Source organism: Helicoverpa armigera, chromosome 21 (assembly GCF_030705265.1).
Source record: "Helicoverpa armigera isolate CAAS_96S chromosome 21, ASM3070526v1, whole genome shotgun sequence".
Classification (NCBI taxonomy): Eukaryota; Metazoa; Arthropoda; class Insecta; order Lepidoptera; family Noctuidae; genus Helicoverpa; species Helicoverpa armigera.
The window spans coordinates 2694670-2718028 of record NC_087140.1 but is presented as its reverse complement, the minus strand read 5'-3'; the positions used below and the strand labels follow the sequence as shown (position 1 = coordinate 2718028).

At 36.3% G+C, this 23359-nt stretch overlaps 1 protein-coding gene and 1 pseudogene across 1 annotated transcript in view; both read right to left on the bottom strand.

Annotated features, from left to right (window-relative positions):
* The window catches only part of LOC110382702 (uncharacterized), a 73269-nt gene that overhangs the window by 41014 nt on the left and 8896 nt on the right, over positions 1-23359 (bottom strand). The gene's annotated exons all lie outside the window — the stretch shown is intronic.
* Positions 8996-13454, bottom strand: LOC135118359 (uncharacterized protein K02A2.6-like; annotated as a pseudogene).

The following is a 23359-nucleotide window of genomic DNA, read 5'->3' as shown; positions in this document are numbered from 1 at the left end:
CTTTAGCCGGTCTTACACAACTATTGAATTAAAGTATCAAGTTATTCCATACACGTAGGTAATAACACTTAGAAACGTATGGGAAATTATTGCCAGAGTTGTTAGTACCGTTCTTGGGGTTCACGGTTTGAAACCTGGTTCGTTTTGTGGGCTATACTTTTCAAAATTCTCTGATTCGTATTTTCTATGGTCATCAAACTTCTGTTACAGCCTTTTTATCGTCCCACTGCTGGGCACAGGCCTCCTCTCACACGGAGAAGGAATGAGCATAAATCACCACACTTGCTCAATGCGGGTTGGTGATTTCAGACTTTATAGTCCAGGTTTCCTCAAGATGTTTTCCTTCACCTTTTTATCAGCCGTTGGTGTCCAAGTCGTGGTGGCCCAGTGGGTAAAGAGCCAACCTTTGGGTTCAATTCCAGGTCAGGCAAGTACCAATGCAACTTTTCTAAGTTTTGTAAGTTTGTATGTACTTTCTAAGCATCAAACTTCATAACTTTAAAAATCATCTTCAAAAATACTACCCATTTAAAACCAATAAGTAAACGTAGGTCAAAATCAGTTCGAGTTCAAGTTATCGAAAATATGAAAGAAATAAGAAAAATAAACAAGGATCAAGAATATCGATTCCCGAATCAATTTATTCACAGTTCCATTAAAGATACGGAGAAAAAAGTAAATATTTTACTAAACCAAATCCCATTACTATTTGCCTTAACCGTGAAGCAAGGTAACGTAATGAGGGAAGAAAGAACTGAGATTAGAAATAAGGTATAGAGCGCACAAGATGGGTATTTGATACAGTCTAAAACGGAAACGAAAATATGTATGAAATGTTCAGGAAACTGTTCTAAGAAATACTTAGTATTTTATGTGCAAAAAAGAATAATAATTAAAAATACATTGTATACGTTAAAAGAATTAAAATTTAATGACTAAGTGAAATGTGTTCCACGCTTCTTGACTTCCTTATAATACTCTATACATTATCAAATACATTTAATTTAAATGACTTAAATATGGTTCCTCTATCAAATTTCTCTATCGCTTTAGGGTTGGCTGTAAGAGAACTCAATTCTGGGTTAAGCCCGTTGTACACAAACTGTTTTTGTTCCTTGTGTATTAATTGTTAAGTGTGCAATAAATAATAATAATAAGACACCGACACTTTAAACATAGTTTCTAATGCTTTTTCCATCGTCATCATCATCTGCATAGCCTTTTCCCAACTTCCTTTTACCACTATCTTAATCTGAATTCGGGCTCTATTTCTCTATTCATACTGAACTGCAATACCCCAGGGCTATTTGATCAACCCTTTTCTATAACAATGCAAACTCACAGCCCATTATTTATACATGTTGATGGAATTATTTGTGTTGCCTTGTATTGTTATTAAAACTACCATAAAAGTTAATAAAGTAATTACTAAAGCGGTAAAAATATGTCAACAGTCATCCGCCTAGCCTTTTGCCAACTATATGGATATAAGCTTCCAGTCTGATTGGATGCAGTTGAGTACCAATGTTATAAAGGTTTTCGATCAGAGGTCATCATTAGCAAGGCAACCCGACAATGCTTGCTAAGAAAAAGATTGGCTGTCAGGCTTTCTGTCTTCTAGTTATCCCGTAACGACTGCCAAAGATGTAGCCAATATGCGTTCTAAAGTTCAATTTACGAAACTCAATTACCGACTGTTTAAGTCAACTGAATTCCTGACACAGTCTCGACGTAAAGACATGAAGCTACTGCAGTCAGTCTCTTCAATCGATTTTCAGCTTTATCCCCAAAGCATAAGGTACAATGTTGATTGGAAAATACAGATTAGTGTAGCCTGTACATACAAATACATTTTGCATCAACAATTTTGAAGCTGAATGTCGTAACATCTGTGACTGAAGTCAAAGGTTAGACTGACGAAGGAACTGGTGGGTTTCTAGTGTTCAGAGGTATTATTCTGAAATAGCCATTTACGTGAGAATCATACGTATGTGGCTATTTTGGTTTCGACAGTAACATTGTTTGATTGTGTGGAATAAAATATGAGAATCATCATCATCATCATCATCAGCCTATCGCAGTCCACTGCTGGACATAGGCCTCTCCAAGTGCACGCCACTGAGATCGATTTTCGGCTTCTCGCATCCAGCTCCTGCCAGCCGTCTTGCGCAAATATGAGAATAGTAATATATAAAATTAGAGTTTGATTGTTTGTTTGAATTTGACTGCAAGCAATGTTTTTCGGGTGCGCAAAATTCCTGTGATCATCATCCTCCGAGCCTTTTCCCAATCATGTTGGGGTCGGCTTCCTGTGAGATGTGGTTAAAACAGCTGGCGGGAGCTAGACAATAATAAATCTACGTCTACTAATATGGTGTCAAATATATCCACACCTTACAATCTCCGAACGAAAAATAACTCATTTAACAAAGCGGCAATGAAATACTCTCACAGTTACTTGCTTTTTCAACAATACTCTTACTTTCGAAATCATTATCAGGTTAACCAATGTCAGGGTCACCATTCATACCGGCAATGACTTTGATTTTAACCACGTAGTTAATGTTATATTAGTGACCACAAATTATGGGTATTTTTTATAATGCTTCCTGTTCAGATTTTTACTTTCTGATTGATTAGGATCATTAATCATCATAATACGAGTAAGTGCTATTCAATTCTATTCAATAGATATGTATGGTTACCTTAATTTATGAGTGAAAAGGAATAAGTTAGACTGTATTGACGTGATATCTGTGAAAACCTGTTGCAAATAAATAATATGAATATGAATATGAGGTCAAAACCAAAAAAAAAACAAAACCTATGTGCTCCTTAGACTTTTTGTTCTTCTAACTAGGTCACACATTATCGGTGAAACTTCCTATAACTACACACACACACAGGGTGGTGCTTTTATTAAATATCCTTTATTTACATGTATATATAATTGAGGTTTTGCCCTCCTTTATAATATCCATTAGCTTCCTCCCACGGTTTTCTGCTTGTGGTAGAAATTATTTTGCAGTCGCAGATAAAAAAATGCTCAATAAAAAGGCTATGTAATACTGATTGTTTTTTTCAGATCCGACTCGTTGGAATTAGCATCTTTAGTAAACAAACATAAGAACTCTTCACAGTCATAATAATTTAGTGTAGATACAGTTCAAGTTCAAGGTCAATCCTCAAACTCTCACATTTTATATTCAATGAATTAACATTTTATTACAGCCTCAGTTATTTTACTGTACTACCCAAAATTTGCAATCCAATGGCTCGTAGAGACGAACCAGGCATTTGATTAATATCCGACTGGGAATTTCAATGAAAACATTGATTTATTTCCTTTGAAATACCGATGAAATTATTTGTCATTCCGCGACTATTTTGGGATTTCAAATTGCAAGGTTTAAAAGCCATTGATATCTCCATTATTTGTGAATTGCTGAATACAAAGTTGTGGGATGCCGCAGGGCAGCGTTTTAGGCCCTTTGTTTTCTGATTGATGATCTTTGGTTTTGTTTAGAGTTGAACTTAAATACGAAAATATTGTTACGAGGAAGATAGATGTGTTTAAAGTCTTTCATCAAACAACTACTGTTGAATATGGCAGTCTTTTGAGTTATTGAACAAAAATGCGATCGATCATCAGTCACAGTAGTTTGCAGGTTCGATTCCCATATTCTTATTTCATTTATTTCTTTCTTTATTTCAGGCATCTAGAGCGTTTCACATAGAACATACTTGGATGTACAACAGTGGTTTCTATGCATAGTTAGAATAAAAATTACAAAAAAAAAGAATAGTTTTCGAGTAATCTGTAACTGCAACAATTTCACACGATTATCTAATAACCCACTACATCAAGATAAGCCATCCATTAAAACATTCTTCCTTCCGTTGCTCATAATTAGTTTAGGTAAGACACGGAATCCGAGCATTGATCGTGAAGCCACAGTGAAAGTGAATGCCGGCCGTATGAAAGTCGAGCGATGTTAAACACTGACAGTATTTGGTTTGTCTTGTTTTTATTGTGGAGTGTTGATCAGTTTAGTTAGGATGGCAATTTTGTTTCTTAATAGGTACATCGTATTTAGTACTTACTGCCAGTGTATTTTCGAATTTTCGTGTCGATATTTTTAAGAAATATTGAAATCCAGATTTATATGGATTTTGATGTGCCTTCTGTAAAATAAATAATTACTTATCTTGTAGTATTTTGAAATAATTTCCTAAAGGGAAGGAGGTTTTTCTGTATGTTTTTATGTGGTTTTTTTTGGAGTCCAGATCAGAATCGACAAGAAACATTAAAAACCAACTGACCATCCATCCTCAACTTATCAAAAAAATCAAAATACATTTATTTTCACCCTACATTAGGCCTTAATAATACCAAAAAGACTAACATATGTACATATCACTAACAATGTATGCAGTCAAATAAATCAAACCTACATACACCTACTTTCAAAGCTCACAATACATAAGGAGTGGGTCGATAGCACCACAGTTTTTCAAGGTCAACAGTGTCAAAACCGCCCACAATTTTAACATGCCGAGCTCATCAAGGTCATATTATTCACCCTTGTTGTGAATAAACTTTGATAAAGTGTAGTAGAAAGGCAGAATTTTCAACTAAAAGGGTTCTCATTTCCTGTCCCTTTCTGATGGAGTTTCGTAATTAGGGTCCTACTTTGTTGTTTGGTAGTTTGCTGAACTTATCTTGTGACCTATATCTCAAATTGTAGGGATGATAAATTAGTGTGCGTATTAACATCCAAAGAAATAATGCGGATAGTTTTTTGGTCACGTTGTCACGTCCAAAAACTTTGTCATTGCTGCCCTTCTGGTACTCCATGTATGTACCGAATAATTCTGCCCTATTCCAATTATATATTTGCGATCGGTGCAGCATAATCTTTTGCTTTCATACATCTTATCTGAAGTCTTCTCCCCACAATTAATATTCTCTTCAGGCTCATCATCTTTCACACAAGCCAGCGTTTTTTCGGTCGTCCACTTCCTTTATCCTACCACCTTAAAGTTAGTTTTGTTACCATTTTTTAAGCTATCAAAAATGAAAACCAAAACTGCCAAAGTTTTATAATACAGAACCCTACGTATGTCAGTTAGGCCAGCACATTTTTTCTCTTTTTCAAAACTGTCCCTGTATCCATGTGTCGACGATATGTCAAATACAGAGGCGTATAGTTTCTACGTGTTAGGTTTGTATTTTATTCTGTAAAAACATAAGCTTTTGTATTTTTTGTGGAAACAGCAGGGTCGGGATAGCTGTTACGGAATATGAAAAGGTGGACAGTTTTTGCTTTGCTTCGTAAAATTACAAAAAGGTATTGTTGACATAATTAGGTTGTCAATTACTCTGAACTTTGATGTCAATTGTAGTACTTGCATCTCTAGGAAATAACACCATCATAAATACACATGATGTAGCACACTTATTTATAGAAATAATAATCAGTAAACAGCACCCACTAATTAATTGGTGCTGGTATTCAATAAAATTTGTCCTAAAATTTCATTCCCTCCAAATTCAATAAAATTAACCCAGAATTTCAAAACCTCCAAATTCAATAGAATACACACTAACTAGCTGTGGTTTGCAGTTTCACCGGCATCCTTAGGAAAATCCAAAATTAAACCAAATGCATAGGCAAGCCTGCTCCACCTTTAACCAAAACATCGCCTAAAATCTGGTGAGGTCGTAGTCAAAATGCATTCAATCATACATAGAAAACCTCCTAACCCATATATTTTACTTCTTTATATAAACTACTAGCAAACCTGGCGAACTCTGTTTCGCCACCAGATTAGTTTTTAGAATGTCTCAGAGACATCAGAGATGGCGCTGTATGTGAAAAAAGATTTTCCCGCTTTTTTGTTGAACTGAATTTTCTTTGCTATAAACTCCTCACGGAGCCCGAGATCTTTCCAACGAATGCAAAATCGTGGAAATCGGTTCGTGCGTTCTGGAGTTATAGCATCAGGAAGGAAAACCCGACTTATTTTTATATAGTAAATAAGGCGAACTTTCAATACCTAACACACCTATCAATACACGGAAAAAATAGACAAACAAACATATGTACTCTCTACTATCTATATAATTAGGGCGGAAATATAATTAAGCTAAAATACGTAACATCCTTTAGAAATGCCGAATTTCTATTGAATCCATATTTCCGACGGTATCAGTGGTGACGGCAATATTTTGATTTCTATACTCGTATGATATTTACTAACGATGTCCCCGTTGCTAGTTACCTTTTGAATCAAGAGCTTTGATTTCGAGGATAGTATGAACATCGACTGTTTCTGTCATAATTCGGATATTGGGTGCGAATTTTGGGATGTTTTCTATGTCAGGTTTACTTGAAATTAAGGTATCAGAAGACGATGAAAGTAGAAAAGTAAACGCTAGTGTAATCCTGTGTGTTATGCCTGGTAGACCAAGATCTTGGGTCCTTAAGTTTTCTCACTTATGATATTTATGCCAATGTGTAGATAAACTTCGAGCGCTTACTCGCTGCTAGAATTGATAAAAAAATGAACACTAATAATGTTGTCAACATATGCCAGGCACATTATGACGAATCAATTTACTTCTCCTACTACCTTCTTCTAGCTCCAACAGGTATCTGTGGAGATCTAAGGGGGAGGCCTGTTTTGGACTGTTTTTTATGTCTTAATAAAACCATATTTTACGTATTTTATTATTTAAAGTTACCATACCTACCACTGCTTTACTTCCTTCGTGAATAAAAATCGCGATCTCATATTCTTACAAAACCTTATACCTACTATATTGTGTTCGTAGTCTGTGGTTCCTCGCTTCTATACCTCAGACTACACTTTATGGGAAGCTGATCGAATGACAAAGAACGGGCAAAGTTTCCCGTGTAATCCTTTGTCTATTTCAGTGGTTTTCAACCTTGTGAATTTTGTAGAAAAGATTTTATATTACTGAAATGTTTGAACAGCATTGCAGGACTTTGATGAGTTGTATTGAGTGACGATAGTGAACTCGCAGGGATGCCTGAGGGTTTTGCATGTGAAAAAGCTCGTTTTTGAGCGGGATATAATTATACATTGCTTAAACATGATCGTACTTACGTATAACGCTAATAAACATTTCTAAGAAAACAGATGTACCCAACATAATTGTGTTTTCTATCTAATACCAGCCGATCTTAACATAATTGGGAAATGCTAAACTGAATACGAACAAATAGTAGAAGTCGAATTAATAATATATTTTACTACTTCACTGTCCACGAATGAATCATTAGACAAGGAAGTTATTTATTAACGCAGCCAATTCCAGAAACTACCTATACATATACCATGACATAACCACGTAAGCAGTAACAAAATGTACGTCAAGAATGTTATCATTTGTTCTGGTCATTTAGCCGATATTAACCCGCGCTCATTTCGGTCAACAAATGACCCTTGACAAACCTACCGTTTAACGTGGTACATTACTTGGCTCGGATTTGATTGTGGCCAATAAATTGTAAATGGTAGTGATAAGCGTTTAATAATGTTAAGGTGTAGTCGTAGAACGTCATATTTAAAGGTGGCATTCAATTGTCTAAGAAATAATAAATAGGTATGCTGTGTAAAAGCCTTGTTATTTTATGAATCAATTAAGTAAACAAGTATAATTTTTAAGATCCAATTCGAATAGTTGTAGAGGCGAAGTTAAAACACCCATCTCTCAAGGAATGTGCATAAAGAAAACATCTTAAAGAAACATAGTCTTAAAAAGTCTGAAATTGCCAATCCGCCTTGAGCAAGCTCGTGCCCCGGGTAAGACTTATTTCTTTTCGTGTCGATGACATGACTTATAGTGAGGCTACACTTGACTTGATAAGGAAAGATTTCTAATAATTGATGATGATGATGCGCTATATGTAAAATTCTAAACAAATATAGCCATGAAACTTGATACTTAATAATTTGTCTTTAAAGACAAACTAAACACACAATAATAGAATTCCATCTACACACTTGACGAATCATCATTCATTCAATACAAACCAAACGTCACTACCCCAATTTCACCACCACGAAACCAACCAAATCACAAGTCATATAAAATACTCTAAGTATCTAGTATTTCAGCTTTCTAATAATCAGACTGTTTGGCCAACTAGACCCTGGCAAGGCGGTTCCTAGGCGCCATATTTTGCCGTTACGGTTGACAATCCATGTCAGACTTGAGGATATTTCGACCGTAACATGTTGTATGAAGTAACTATCAGGTAGAGGTAATAGTATATTTGTAAACTACTGTTTTCTGCAGTTATATTTGCATTTGGTTTAAGTATAGGTTGAGCTGGTAGTAGTATTCGATGAAAATGTTGGTGTTTGGAAATTTTTTACAAACACCATGTACAAAGGGTGATCTGTCAGCAAAACAGATTTTGCAAACGAATACAATAAAGCTGGAGAGTTTGTTTATTTAAACGCACTAATTTGAAGAAGTCTGGTCCGATTTTGGAAATTATTTCAAGGTTAGATAGTCCATTTTTGAGTAAAGCTATAAGCCACTTTTTATGTGGGTCCGAAAAGTAACTAGTTTGAATCGCGGGGTGTGGCTAAAAATGATCCAATTTTAGGTCACTTTAAAGTAATTACACTCTTTCAATGATCAGGTCATCAACCTCCGATCCTTTTTCCAGTATCTCGAATATCATACAATCAGTGACCAACTAATAATTATAAATAGGTGAAGACTTTCCAGTGTCCTTAATTTAGGCCATCACCGTTTCTTTCGAATGACATCCACAGCTGGACAAAGGTCCCAAGGTTCGCCACTTTTCTCAGTTATTTAGATACATATGTATACAGATTCCTCCCTCAAAATTCGCCACTTTTCTCAATTATTTAGGTACATATATAGAAACATATACAATATTGTTAGGTATGTTCGGAGCGGGGAGACACATACGTGTATTCAAACGGCGAGTCAGTGACATACTGATTTATTGAACGAACGTCTCTGTCGCACGCGCGCCAACACACACAGGTGTTGTACACTCACATATACAACAATCCCTTCCCCACAAAATCCCTTAATCAAAAAAATGGCTTATAATTAACAGGCCTAACGCGGCGTTTGGATCTTTGCTTTTGCTGGTCAGGTTCTAAAACATCCTCACTACTTTCCACTGTGTCAGGTGGTGCTGGTGGGTCGAGATTCATTAATCTAGGATGAACTGGTGAAGACTGCGACTGTGAGGCTAATGGCACAACACTAGTACCTTCCCTTTCTCCAATATGAGCCTCTTCCGCAGATGTTGGTGATTGTGGGCCTACGGGAACTATAGTCTCTCCCGATGCGCCTGTAGGTTCCGGCTGCGGCAATAAGCTGCTGTCGTCTGTTTCTATGTCCGAGTGCCAATCATTTGTTTTGTTTGGTAACTCATCATCGTCTTCAGCTCGAAACCGTCTGATCTGGTCGATGTGTCGAATAACCCTGCAGTTTAGTTCCGATATATACACCGAATACATGACATTCCCAATCTCTTCCTTAATTATGCCTTGAACCCAACAATATTTGTCGTTTCCTAAAAATCGCTTAATCCAAACAACCTCATTTATCTTAAATTTTGGTCTTTTCCTTCCTCCCTTATGATTACTCTGTAAGGACTGATTTTTCCTTACGGTCAACGAAAGATCAGTGGATGTCGAAGCGACTTGCAAGGGATTAATCAAGTCCAAACGTGAACGCAAAGGTCGACCATACAACACTTCCGCCGGAGATTTACCTGTGGTACTATTTTTGGAGTTTCTATAATCAAATAAAAACTTAGCAATTTTTTCTTGAAGAGGTATTTTAGTGTTACCTTGCAAAATTATGGTTTTTAAACCTTTCTTTATTATTTTTACGAAACTTTCGGCTTGGCCGTTACTTGACGGATGATATGCCGGCGATAATACATGTTGAATACCGTTTATATTGCAAAAATGTACAAACTCCCTAGACGTGAAGGAAGTGCCATTGTCCGTCACCAACGTGTGCGGCACCCCTGTTCTAGACATAAAATCACATAATTTACTTATAACGGTTTTTGATCCATATGATGTTGTACTAACAGTGTAACATTCGACCCACTTGGAAAATGCATCAACTATAACTAAAAACATCTGGTTATGAAACGGTCCAAGAAAATCCAAATGAATTCTATAGAATGCATGCGGCGGATACGGCCACGGCGAGGGAGGCGCGCGGGGAGGCGCGGGTCGCAGTTGCGCGCACACGCTACACGCGGCTGCCAACCGCTCGAGCGCCGCGTCGATTCCCGGAAACCACAATCTTTCGCGCGCGATTGCCTTCATTTTTACTACCCCGAAGTGTGAACCGTGTAATTCTCCGTATATTTTCTCTTAGTGAATGAGGAATGACTACCTTATGACCACGCATTAAGCATTCATTTTCTAACGCCAATTGAAACCTAACATCAAAATATGGTCGCAATTCGGGGTCATGAATTTTGCGTGGCCATCCCTTCAACACATAATTTTTAACTTTTTTTAAAATCTCGTCGCGGGCAGTCTCACGTTGTAATTCACATAAGGTGATGGGTAGACTTCCTTCAATGACAAAATTAACGTAGGCAGCGCGCTCGTCACAGTCTCGATCCTCCCCCCGCGCTTCGTCCCGCGACCGATTCTCATTCATTAACGACGCTCGTGATAAAAAATCTGCACTGTTATCACCGCTGCGAATATATTCGATGGTATAATTGTATGCTGACAAAAATAACGCGTAGCGTTGTAACCTATTAGCTGATACCTCAGGGATGCCACGATGCGGGCCAAAAATTGTTATCAATGGTTTATGGTCCGTACGTAGTATGAATGGTGTAGTACGACCATATAGGTACTGGTGAAACTTTCTTACACCATAAATTATTGCCGTTGCCTCTTTCTGCAACTGTGAATAATTTTTTTCCGCTGCTGTGAGCGTCCTTGAAGCAAATGCGATAGGCCTCTCGCGGTCGTCAGCACGTGATCGCTGAGATAAAATGGCACCTAACCCTTGCGGCGATGCATCTACAGTGAGCAACAATTTAGCGTTCGGATCAAAATGCGCTAACAGCTGATCGGAACCCAGTAGTTCTTTGATTTGTTTGAACGCCTCGTCGTGAACTGGAGTCCACTCCCATTTTTATTTTATGTAATAATTCATACAATGAGCTCAGAACCGACGACGCGTTTGGTACGAAACTCCTATAGTAATTAACTAGACCTAAAAATGATTGTAACTGCGTACTATTCGTCGGCGTTTGAGCTTTTAAAATAGCCTGAACTTTATCTGGTGATTTGCGAATACCATTTTTATCAATAATATGACCGAGGTAGCAAATTTCGTTTTTGAAATATTCGCATTTATCCTGCTGAACAGTTAACCCTGCATCCTCCAAGCGTTTCAACACTAAAGTTAACCTGTTTATGTGCTCGTTAACATTACTCCCTGTTATTAAGATATCATCTAAAATATTATTACCCCATCAAGTCCGGCAAGTACACATTCCATTGCCCGTTGAAAAATGGCTGGAGCACTCGCCAGACCAAATACTAACCTAGTGTATTTGAAAAGACCGCGATGCGTGTTGATACATGTTAGGGCCTGTGAGTCCTCTGTCAGTAGAAATTGGTTGTAAGCTCGTGAAAGGTCAAGTTTGGTGAACTGCTCACCACCGTGTAGTCTAGAAAATAATTCATCGATAGATGGTAACGGGTATTTTTCGATAATTAATTGCTTATTAATAGTTACAGAGTAATCTGCACAGATCCTAACACCGCCATCTTTCTTTAATACTGGCACTATGGGAGAGGCACATTCCGAATATTCTACAGGTTCTAATATACCAAGATCTACAAGACGATTGAGCTCCGCATCGATCTTTTCCCTTATGGCGAAAGCGACAGGTCTTGCTTTAAAAAATATCGGCTTCGCGTCTGGTTTTAATTTTAAAGATACTTTATTTTTATTGAAACAACCTAATCTATTTGAGAATAGTTTTGGGAACTGCGAAATAATATCAGTAATTGTCTGATTCTGTGATTTATTCATGTAATTAACGGGCGTCGCCGGGGCAAATTCTATGTTAAATGTATGTAGAAATTCCCGACCTAGGAGCGGCGGGCCGCCGCCACACACTACGTAGAACTTTAGATCATGTGTGCTATCTGTATACGACACGTTTAAATGAATAAATCCTAAAGTTTTCATTTTACTTCCCGTGTAACTAAATAAATTGTTATCAGTGTCGGTCAATGGCAATTCCTTGAAATACGATCGGTAGGTATTGTCTGATATTACGTTAACGGCTGAACCACTATCTATCTCAAACTCCAAAAATACACCATTTACGTTAACGAATTCTGACATTGGTCTACCTTTTACGCATTTAATGTTAAGTACCGCCAACTTACCATCGTCTCCGACATCCACATTACCTTCCGTGACGTAATTTACTTTTGAGTTAGACGCACACATTCTACTTAAATGACCTTTGCGGTTACACTTTTTGCACTTGTAACTTTTAAAACGGCACTGATTGACCTTATGATTGGTATACCCGCACACACTGCACTTTTCATTCTTGGAGATACTGAACACGCCTTCAGGCCCCGCGCTGCCGGTGGCCGCGGCGGCGACCGCGGCGGCGACCGCGTGGCTCGCCCCGGCGCTTCCGCTCAACAATTGCGTGGTAGTTGCTGCTTTGCGCGCTGCGCACACGTTTTCAGCCAACTCTACGGCCTTCCCCAGCGTCAGTTCCTGCAGATCCTTCGCGAACAACTTTTCACGTTCGTGACCCGCTGCCATTCCCATCACAAATTTGTCGAGAAGGGCCTCTTCCAAATTCTTGAAACCGCAATGTGCCGCCAATCCTCTTATCCTCGCTGCCCACTGAGTATGACTTTCACCTGGGCGCTGCGTGGCTGAATAAAAGTTGTATCGCTCCGCGAAACCAAGCCGTTTAGGGGTGAAATGGCGGTCCAGCAAAGTGATGATACTATCATATTCCACCGCCTCGATCTTCTGCGGCAACGCCAGGTCACTCGCTAGTTTGTAGCTGGACTCACTCAAAACACTTAATAATATTGCCTTGCGTTTTACCTTCGCTTTGTCAGACTCATCATTTATATCGTTAGCAATAAACCATTGAGTGAGCCGTGCCTTGTAGGTGTCCCAGTCGTTAGTCAGGTGGTCAAAGTTGGTTATTGAACCAAACCCTCCGTTAGCAAACATTTTTTTAAGTTTATTTTGTCCTCGTCGCCACTGTTAGGTATGTTCGGAGCGGGGAGACACATACGTGTATTCAAACGGCGAGTCAGTGACATACTGATTTATTGAACGAACGTCTCTGTCGCACGCGCGCCAACACACACAGGTGTTGTACACTCACATATACAACAAATATCAATGAGTCATCTGTCACCAGCCTACTTATCGCCACATCAGAAACACCATGAGCGTTTATCTCAAGCCATGGCGAAAGCTGATGGTGGCTTAATGTTGCGGAAAATAGTGGCAATCCCGTACGTGGGCAATTATGAACAATCGCGAGATGGAAACATCGTTTTCTTTTAGTATTGTTGTTTGATATTGTAAGTCTAGTGGCCCCTTAAGAGTGTACGAGGTCCGATTCTAGGTTATGCAAGTGCTAATGTAACTTTGCTAAGTATTAGATATGTTATTTTTAAGGGTGAGTAACACCATTCAACTATAGCGATAACCAAACTATAACAAGCCGTATGGTTGCCGTTCACTGGTCAAATCGGTTACAGTTAAATGGTGCAACTCTTCGTAAGTACCTATATCATAGACAGCAATAAGTAACTGAGTAAAGATGAACAAACACATCTTGAGGAAATCTTTATTATAAAGTTCTTCAGACTTCTCCAATCCGCCTTGAGCGAGCGTGGTGATTAACGCTAATTCCTTCTTAATAGTTTATTGTTTGAATACGACGTAGAATTTTTTCAACTTTTAAAATGGTCATAGTAAAAATGTTTTAATTTTGACATATAATAAACAAGATACTTATTTATACTGGGGCTATGATTTTGACCAAACAAAAGCAAACAACTGTCGACATAACCCTACGAACATAGATTAACATGGTATATAGTGCTTACCAAGGGTAGATAGTAGTGATGATTCTCAGGAAGGGATGGCAATAGACTTATCTTCATGATCAGTTTCCGTAAGGCAGTGCTTATGTCACTATATTTATGTCTATATCTAGAGAATTATACTAATATAAGCTGAAGAGTTTGTTTGCGAGAAGATAATCTTAGAGAATATCTTTTTGTAAAAAAAATGGGAGACAGATAATCCATTTAGGTAGGGGGCAGGGCTACAAGCTATTTGTCCGGCTGCGCAAAGTAGTTCATCACACACACACATTAATTTTGAATGAATTGCGAACAGATAGTCAAGAAAGTTTATTTTATAATGTGTGTGATGAATGACGGGTCAAAACGGGATTTTTTATTGTTAATGAATTTCAAAAGTAAACTCTCCGACTCTCAGATAAAATCTTTCAAACCCAACTAAACAAAACGTATAATTACATAATCCGAACAAAAAATAACCACGTCCAATGCCGACAAAAACAGTTGAACCACACAGTTACGTGATCGCGAAAGTGCAATGTACTGTAAATAAAACAAAAAATGCACTCGTTCGTCAGTTGTTCACCGTTCGATGCTAATATCATGTGAAACTAGAACTTTCACTAGATATACAAATGTTGATAGTCGTTTGAAGGTTAATAGAGTTCGATATAGTTTATAATAGGCTCCTGCGGTTTCAGGGCTAACAATTTTCCGTATTCGGGTGAAAAGTATGCTGCCGTGTGTGAGCCTATGTCTTTTCTTGGGATCTAAACTATCTGCGTTTTAAAGTAGTAAATCAGTTCAGTAGTTTTTGTATGAGGGACCAACAGACAGACAAAGTTATTTTCGCATTTATAATATAGCAAAGAGTATACAACGTACTAAGTTGTTGTACGTACAACGTAGGATGGTAAGATACAGACTGTTATCAGAAATAATTAGTATCTAGTTAGTAATTAGTAATTAGTACTACTAGTTCATGAATGAGAAAGAAAGCTAGTACACTATAATAATATTTTTTTACCAATGAAGAATATTTTAAACCTAACATACTTTGTAATGTAAACTTCAGTCCAAAAGATCCTCGTGGGAAAAAACAAAAGATGACAAAGTAATAGGGTTTCAAATACAAAACTAACAATCTTTCCCTTCTTAAGATATCCATGTTGACCGAGAAAACGCCGAATCTCGAATAAAATAAGGAAATTGGGACACGTATTTCCCAAAGTGTCAATTTCAGGGGATCCGTTTGATTTCAAGGTGTGTTATTCACCTGCTTCTATTATCTTGAGAAACTCGAGAATTTACACAAAATTGCTCGAGATTGAAGGATACAAGGGATGTTTTTTGTGATGTTTCTTTGATCGAACTAAGAAAAGAGATTTCACAAAGATGGTTATAAACGAGGTGTTCTTCACAATTTTGTCATCGTACAAAGGGCACCATTTCTCTCACCCGGTTAAAATGTAGTCTATATCCTTTAACAGGGTTTGAACTCCCTGGGTTATTTAAATATAAGTCAAAGGTGCTTTAGAAACGTCTATAGTTAAGTGCACAGTTTAATAGTTTTAGATTGAAAGCGCGACGAACAGACAAAGTTACTTTCGCATCTATATTATTAATACAGTAAGGATTTACTTAAAACCACCGAATTTAAAAATATGCTTGACAGTAGATACTAAAGTTTATATAAGTTAAGTCTAAGTAGCATAAAGGGCTGATCAAATAAATATCCAGAACGTGGTCTAGTCTTTTATCGCCCATCAAAATCGTTCCCTTAATCTTTGATTAAATTGAGATGGATTGGAAAAACGCTTTGCTATTATTATTATTCTTACATTTTATACTTAAATATAAAAAGATCTGTATTATATTTTATCTTTATTCTGTTATTTAGTCTTTTTTATTCATCATAATTTTTGACAGAACATTTGGACAGCATAGTCTTAACAAAGAATACTTAGAAAACTAGACTTTTTAAACAATTTTCTTTACCTCTTTTTCTAGTAAAATTTTCAATATTTTTTTGCAAGCTACACCCTGTCACTTCAATGTCAGTCAAGCTGATAAATGATAGACATTTGCTCGACACGAGTCCGTCATGTTCCCACGTCGGTCCGATAAATCATATTTGAAGTAAGCATAACTGATGACAAGTCTTATGAGGCTTTTTATGAAATTACAGACCTTATCTTGTTAACTAGGATTTAGATATAGAGTGTTTGTTGGCATTGCAGTATTTTAAAACTAAAAATTTTAACTTCTATACTAATATAATAAATAGAAATATTTTTTTTTGTTTGTTTGTGTTTAACCTAAAGGCTTCAAGACGACTGAACCGATCTAAAAAAATCTTTAATTATTGGAAAGCTTTAATATTTTATCCCGGTGCAGTCAGCAGTTTCCATCGGACGCGGATGAAACTGCGGGAAAACGGTTAGTCTTGAATAAAATGGAAACCTCTAGGAAAAGCTACTATGTGTTTGTTTTCACCAAATAGATTTATACATAGACGTGAAGTAACTAATTATGGATTATTTGTTTATTACTTAGTAATTATCTAGGAATCCTCATGATGTTATTCACCTGCCACCAGAAATATTGAAAAATATTTTGCTTTAGACAAAAATTGTACCGTACGATTAAGATTTCTTAATATATTTTTTGGCGAGTGTAACCGGCTAAGAAATGTACGATAAATAATAAAATATATATCCAAAAATACCTTCCAATACCTTACTAGATGACGAATAACTCCAACGGTCTGGGCACGTAGCGCGCCTACAGTCAGTACCAAGTCGTGCGCGAAACAGGCCCATTGATGGAAACCTAGCATCGAATGAGATTCCTGTCAGATCGACTGGAATACGTACGTGCTAGACTGAAGGGCTTTTAACGATATATTTATTGGTATATCTTTGTACTTTTTTGACGATAAAAATATTACTTTTTAAAAGAGTGTCTATGGAGTTTCTTGCCGGCTCTCCTCCATGAAGCCAACGTTTTGGAACCGTGCAAATAGTGTGTCGTTTCATATGAGCCTGCAAAGGCCTATTTGAAATAAAAAAAATATTAGATTTGATAAAAATACTTGGTGAATGCTTAAGTTAGATGTGGTGTAAAAAAAGTCTATATTTTTCCGTTTGTCTGAAAATTCAGTTAGCATTTTTATTGTTTAAACAATTTTCTTCAATTTGCCGTTCAACAATATACTTGATTTGTAAGTTTTTAACTATATTCTTCCTACAAGGAGACGTCACCAATTTCTTAATTCTGAAGTTAGTCAAAAATGTTTCAGTTTCCGTAATAGCCTTATGTCCTAGTAATATTATAGCCACGAAAGTTAAAGAAAGCAAAAACAACTGAATGGATTTTGAGAAAAGATTTTGGCAGAGACATAGCCTAAAGAAAAAAATATAGGCTACTTTTTATTCCGGTGTGTGAACTATATCCCTCAGCAAGTTTGTGAAACCGAAAACCTAAACTACATAGAATATCGACATTGGTTAGAATTTCCAAACTAGTTCGTGTGTGAAACACGCCATAGATGTCTGACAAACGGTCGGACAGACATGATTCATAACTCCTGAAATGGCACGTGCTTTCATGATAAAGACTAGAGATTTATTAACAAGATGGACTAGCGTTAGTGAATACATTAAAAGAACTTTGAGATACTGGGAACTTATTTTTTATTTGCATCGGGCATACCATGGTCATTCAATAACACTTATGACGTATAAAAAATTGTAAAGGTGATTTTATACAAGATTCTTCTAAAAAAAAATATTTTCTTGATGTCTTCCTATTATGGCTGGCATGTATATTCTTGAGGTATCAGTATTTGTAAAAAAATATAACGAATTTTTTAAATTCAAAGGGGATCATGTTACTAAATACAGACCAAGAGATCCTACCAAAATATTGATTCCTTTTTGCAGAACAACCCTACATAAAAAGAATGTCTACCACATGTGCATTACAATATTTAATAAATTACCTAAAAGCCTAAGAGAACTCCCCCTTAAATATTTCAAACGGAAGCTAAAGAAATGGTTGATACACAAGTGTTTTTATACGCTAGATGAATTTATGCAATGTAAAATTGATGAATATGATTATTTGTAAAACCAAAGGAAATGTAATAGCTATTGTATATTTATATTAATTAATATTAAGTAGATTTTAAGCAACTATAATTTAAATTAAAAAAAAATGTAATTATTAATATTAATATTTTCATAAAAAAAAATAAAGTATAAATATTTGCATGCCAAGTTAGGCAGAATGTAGCTAGAACTTTTAACCATTGTAAAACCGGGTACCACCTATGTTCTAAGCAAATAAATGTTTCTTTCTTTCTTTCTTTCTTTCTTATATTTCTATGCAAATAAATAACATTATGAAATGCTTAAGTTTGTTAATTTATAATTAACCAATTTTGAAAATCCTATCCTTCCACCAATAGAAAGCAAAGTATTATTAATCTAATTAGTTCTCTGGGGACGCGAGTAAAATGGAAGTAGCTGGAGTACTTACTTTTATATGAAATTGGTTAAGTAAGCACAAATTCTTAAAACCATTGAATAACACAAAATTAAGCCAAATATTTATTTCAAAACATTGTTATCAATGACAGAAATAGGCATACATACATATATCAAGCAAAGCTTTATTTAGTTTAAAATGATATAATTAATAAGATATCCCTTATCAGTTTTACAAAACATGCAAACTTGTTCAAGTTATCTAGCCTCAGGTCATATAACTTGTGTTAATTAAATATCAATTAACTGTAGGTCAAGTGTCAAGGGTTTAGCGATAAGTTGAATCATTAACGAGAGTTCAGTGATAATATCTGGGTGTTAGGTTAAAGGTCTTTGATTAATACCAGTTTATCATGCTGTTTTTTTATATCGCATATTTTTTTATAAAGATATACTCTTTATTATGCACACCAATTTAAAACAACAACAAAAACTAACTTAAATATTTTAAAGTCGGTGACACAATGGGCGGTCTTATCGCTAAAAGCGATCTCTTCAGACACAGACAACCTTTGGATGGATTGAGATAAAAGGAAATAACTGAAAGAAAAATATAGGAGATGAAATAGAAAGTTATTGTACTTTCAGTTGATGTTTGGTTATCAACACAATACTAAAGTGCCTACCTACCTACTAAAGTAACCAAAATTCTCATTCATTGAGCGATCTCTGACAAAAAATAACAACATGGTGATCCAAAAAGATAGCTACCAAGACAATGCAATTTTAATCTCTTCTCAACCACAAACAAAAAATATGAAAATAAAAAGTTGTCCATCAGGAAATGATATACATTTGTATGGCATTATATACTTTCTACTTGCATAGCTATTGAAGAATAATTGAGGTGCTTCAAACTAGATCGCATGTAATAACCAGACAGCACACTGCAAACTTTTAGTCGGCCGATAGTCTGAGCTGGCTTATAAATCAGTATGGAGATGAATGGTACACACATTACATAGATGGATGATGTACATATTACAAAGAACAGAGGGTCAGACCGACTAATTTGATTGGGTTCCCGATCTTGATAATTTTCAGCACAATTTTAGGAGAGTAGCCAAACACTGCAAACTTTTAGTCGGCCGATAGTTTGATCTAGCTGTTAATTGAGTATAGAGATGAACGGTAGAACGCATATGACAACGATCAGGTATCCGGCCGGTATCAGACCGACTGATTTGATTGGATTCACAAATAACTTTGAAATAAACTGTCTGCCAACTATCGGCCGACAATTTAGAGTGCAGTGTACTTGACCTCTTATTGTGCGGTCGTTGGCTTAAAAAAGAGTTTTTTTCAAAAGCCCTGGTTCGTGTTAGAATGTACATTTTTTGTTACAAGATATAACATAATTGTAGTTTTATGAGGGAATTTTGATAAAATATGGAAGAAAGCTTCTGATTATATAGGAAAGATAACGTTTCCTACTGTGGCAGTTTTTATACATAAATGATAGATTCATAACATTACAATATTAAGAAAAAATCTTGTAGGTATTTTAATTTACCTAAGAGCTGTACAAACATTACAATTTCTAAACTAAAACTGATGTTAAACCAAAAAACAACTTTAAAAACAAAACAATAACGAACCCTAACTACATAAAACAGAGCCTAAATCCCTATGAAAACACAGACTAGAATGATTTAAGCACTATCTCATCTACATACTAAAACTACATCAACGTATTGTCACATATGCGTTCAAAGCTCCAACTAATCTGTTGGACTAATATTTACGTTCAACCATTGGATTGAATTTAATTATTGAGCTATACCTAACAATGCGTCAGGGCTGAATTTCGGCAACGGCGGCTGTTCTCGGACAAAAGGAAATCAGCCAGCTGCGCAGGACATATCAGTGCACAAGCATTTACGCAGATACAAGTGCACTCACTATTCCTTCATTCTCATAGCCCGATGGGACGGCAATCCGACACGACCGGAGAGAGATCAAGCGTACGACCGACATTTACGTGCTCTTCGATGCACGGGTGTATCAATCACCATGTTTCAGGCAAAATGTGAAAACTTCCTAAACCCAAAAAGCTATTTCTGCCCGGCCTAGAAATCGACTACAAGACCCCGTGCAAAGCGGTCATTACCTTTTAAAGCCTTTTGAATTATCATATAAAAAAAAAATCAAAATCAAAATCTTTTTATTTCACATAGGCCTTTGTAGGCACCTATGAAACGTCAAATTAGTTACACGGTTCCAAAAAGTTGGTCCCATGGAGAAGAGCCGGCAAAAAACTCCATAGACACTCTTTTTAAAAAGTAATATAGTCACAGTACAAACAGTCTATTACATAACAAAAGTAAGCTCACAAAATTAGCGTAACTAATATTATCAATTAATTGAAATTAAATCATGCTCATACGTCTGATCCGATAAGGACGAAAAGTATGGTGATCCGAGATCTCCAGATACTATTATATGCTTTTATAAAGGCATACAAGAGAAACCATGATAGTCAGCTAATCTATAACACTGCTAAGGATTACATAGTTTCTACATAGTTAGTCCATTTGAGTAAATACATTATGCATAGATAAGGCTTTAAGCCTCAAACTTGTAAGGATTTGGCTAGGCTTAACGTTATAGTTCATGTTATTGTATCGCCTATATTCTGATGTAAGCTTGCCAAGTTACGTCGTTACTGAAAATAGTTTACATGTCTCTAGCTTAAACTTTGCCTCAGATTTGAAAACCAGATATAGCGACACGTGAAAGATCTCGTTTTACAAAAAGTCAAGAAATAAGGAAGAAAGACATAAAACTTGCTTGGCGATTGTGACTTACAAACTTATTAACAAAAGTTTCTGAGATAAGCGCATTCAAACAAACAAATAAGCATTACAGCAAATAAACATTATAATGATAGTAAAGGTGCAAAACACCTGAAATGATTTGTTTAAAAAACTTGGCACTTGAACCAAAGGCACGGGCAGAAACTACACTCAATATATTAAAATCATACCAAATCTTAAAACAAATTAAATCAACAGTCGAACACCATTCTCATTAATTGGATTACTATCACTGAAACTAGGGACACAGACACTGGGGATCAGTTTGCTAAAACAATTGAAACACGTGTGATTCACCGTCTGCTAATCAATTCAATTTATAGGTAGCTAAAATCCCGTATTCATGGCAAATCATCTGTTCCCAACTATGTTGGGGTCGGCTTCCAGTCTAACTGGATTCAGCTAAATACCAGTGATTTAAAAGCAGCGACTGCCTATCTGACCTCCTCAACCCAGTTACCCGGGCAACCCGATACTCCTTGGTTAGACTGGCGTCAGAGTTACTGGCTTCTGGCTACCTGTAACGACTGCCAAGGATATCCATAGACAAAAATTGCATCACAACGTTGCTGAGTTGCTGGACCAATGGAACTATTTCTTGCACAGGAATAAAATAAGGCCTATATTTGTATTTCTGATAACTGTGCTACAGCCAAGTTTCTTCAAAATCCCCTTAATAGATTCTGCGAGAAAAAAGAATAAACATCCATACAAATGCGTTCACAATATAAGGAAGTACGTATTTATGATATTGTATAATAAACCAAACACATGACCTGACCTTGACTCCTAACAACATAGAAGAGTTATACCAAATGACCTTGAATCACCAACTTACAATAAAGAAAGGTTATTATTCGTACAAATGAATGTTGATAAAAGAAAGTTACCGTTTAAGGACGAGACGGTAGTAACGTAAGAAACCGGTGCCAAGTGGGCCACGATAAATAAATGCTTTAGTGACTAAGAGCATACAACCATCCGGAACCGCCAAGCCTACCAATCTCTTTGTAAGGTCTGTCAATATTCACGGTGAGGTTAAAGCAACAAATTCTTTGATCATCAATAACACGCAGCGTGAGTGAGCATCAGACTCTTCCTAACTACACTCTTACTAAACTAAAATCTGACTAAACCCACCCTGTTCCTTCTTTACATACCGGGCCGCGGTAAGTCTTTCAAATGTTCTCGCTACCTTAATCAATTGTGGTACACATAGAATTTTTGATTACATCGTTACTCACGGATATGACAAAACTACCAAATACAAGCATAAACTTGACGAACACACTGTCGTACTTTTGGTAGATGGAAATGTACGGTAATGGCGTGTCCAGTTAGCTTAATTATCTAAGTTTAGCTCCGACACTAGGAAATATGTGAAGCGAAGGCAGTAGGGCAAAACTAGTTTAGATTTATTTTACGTTGTTGCTTTATAAAAACTATTTATATTTATTGATATATTTCTATAATATCTAGGTATGTTCTATAAACAAAATAGTCGTTAGATCTGTATCCATATTTTTTTTCATAAGTACACAAAAATTTGTAATAAAAACAAAAACAATCATAAAACAAACGACAAAAAGTAATTGAGTACGAATTTGCAATGTTAGATGGAACACAGTTTAGTACAATGCATGTTATGTGAATTTTAAGCCACCTACTAGAATTTGGTTATAATTATTTCTATGAGCCCGTGGTTTCTCCCGCTTCCCGTAGGAACTACTGCCTGCATAAAGTAAAGTCTATGTTACTTGGAAAGAATGTAGGTTTCGAATAAGAAATAAAAAATTAAAATCAATTCAGCAGTTTTGGAGCCATTACGATACA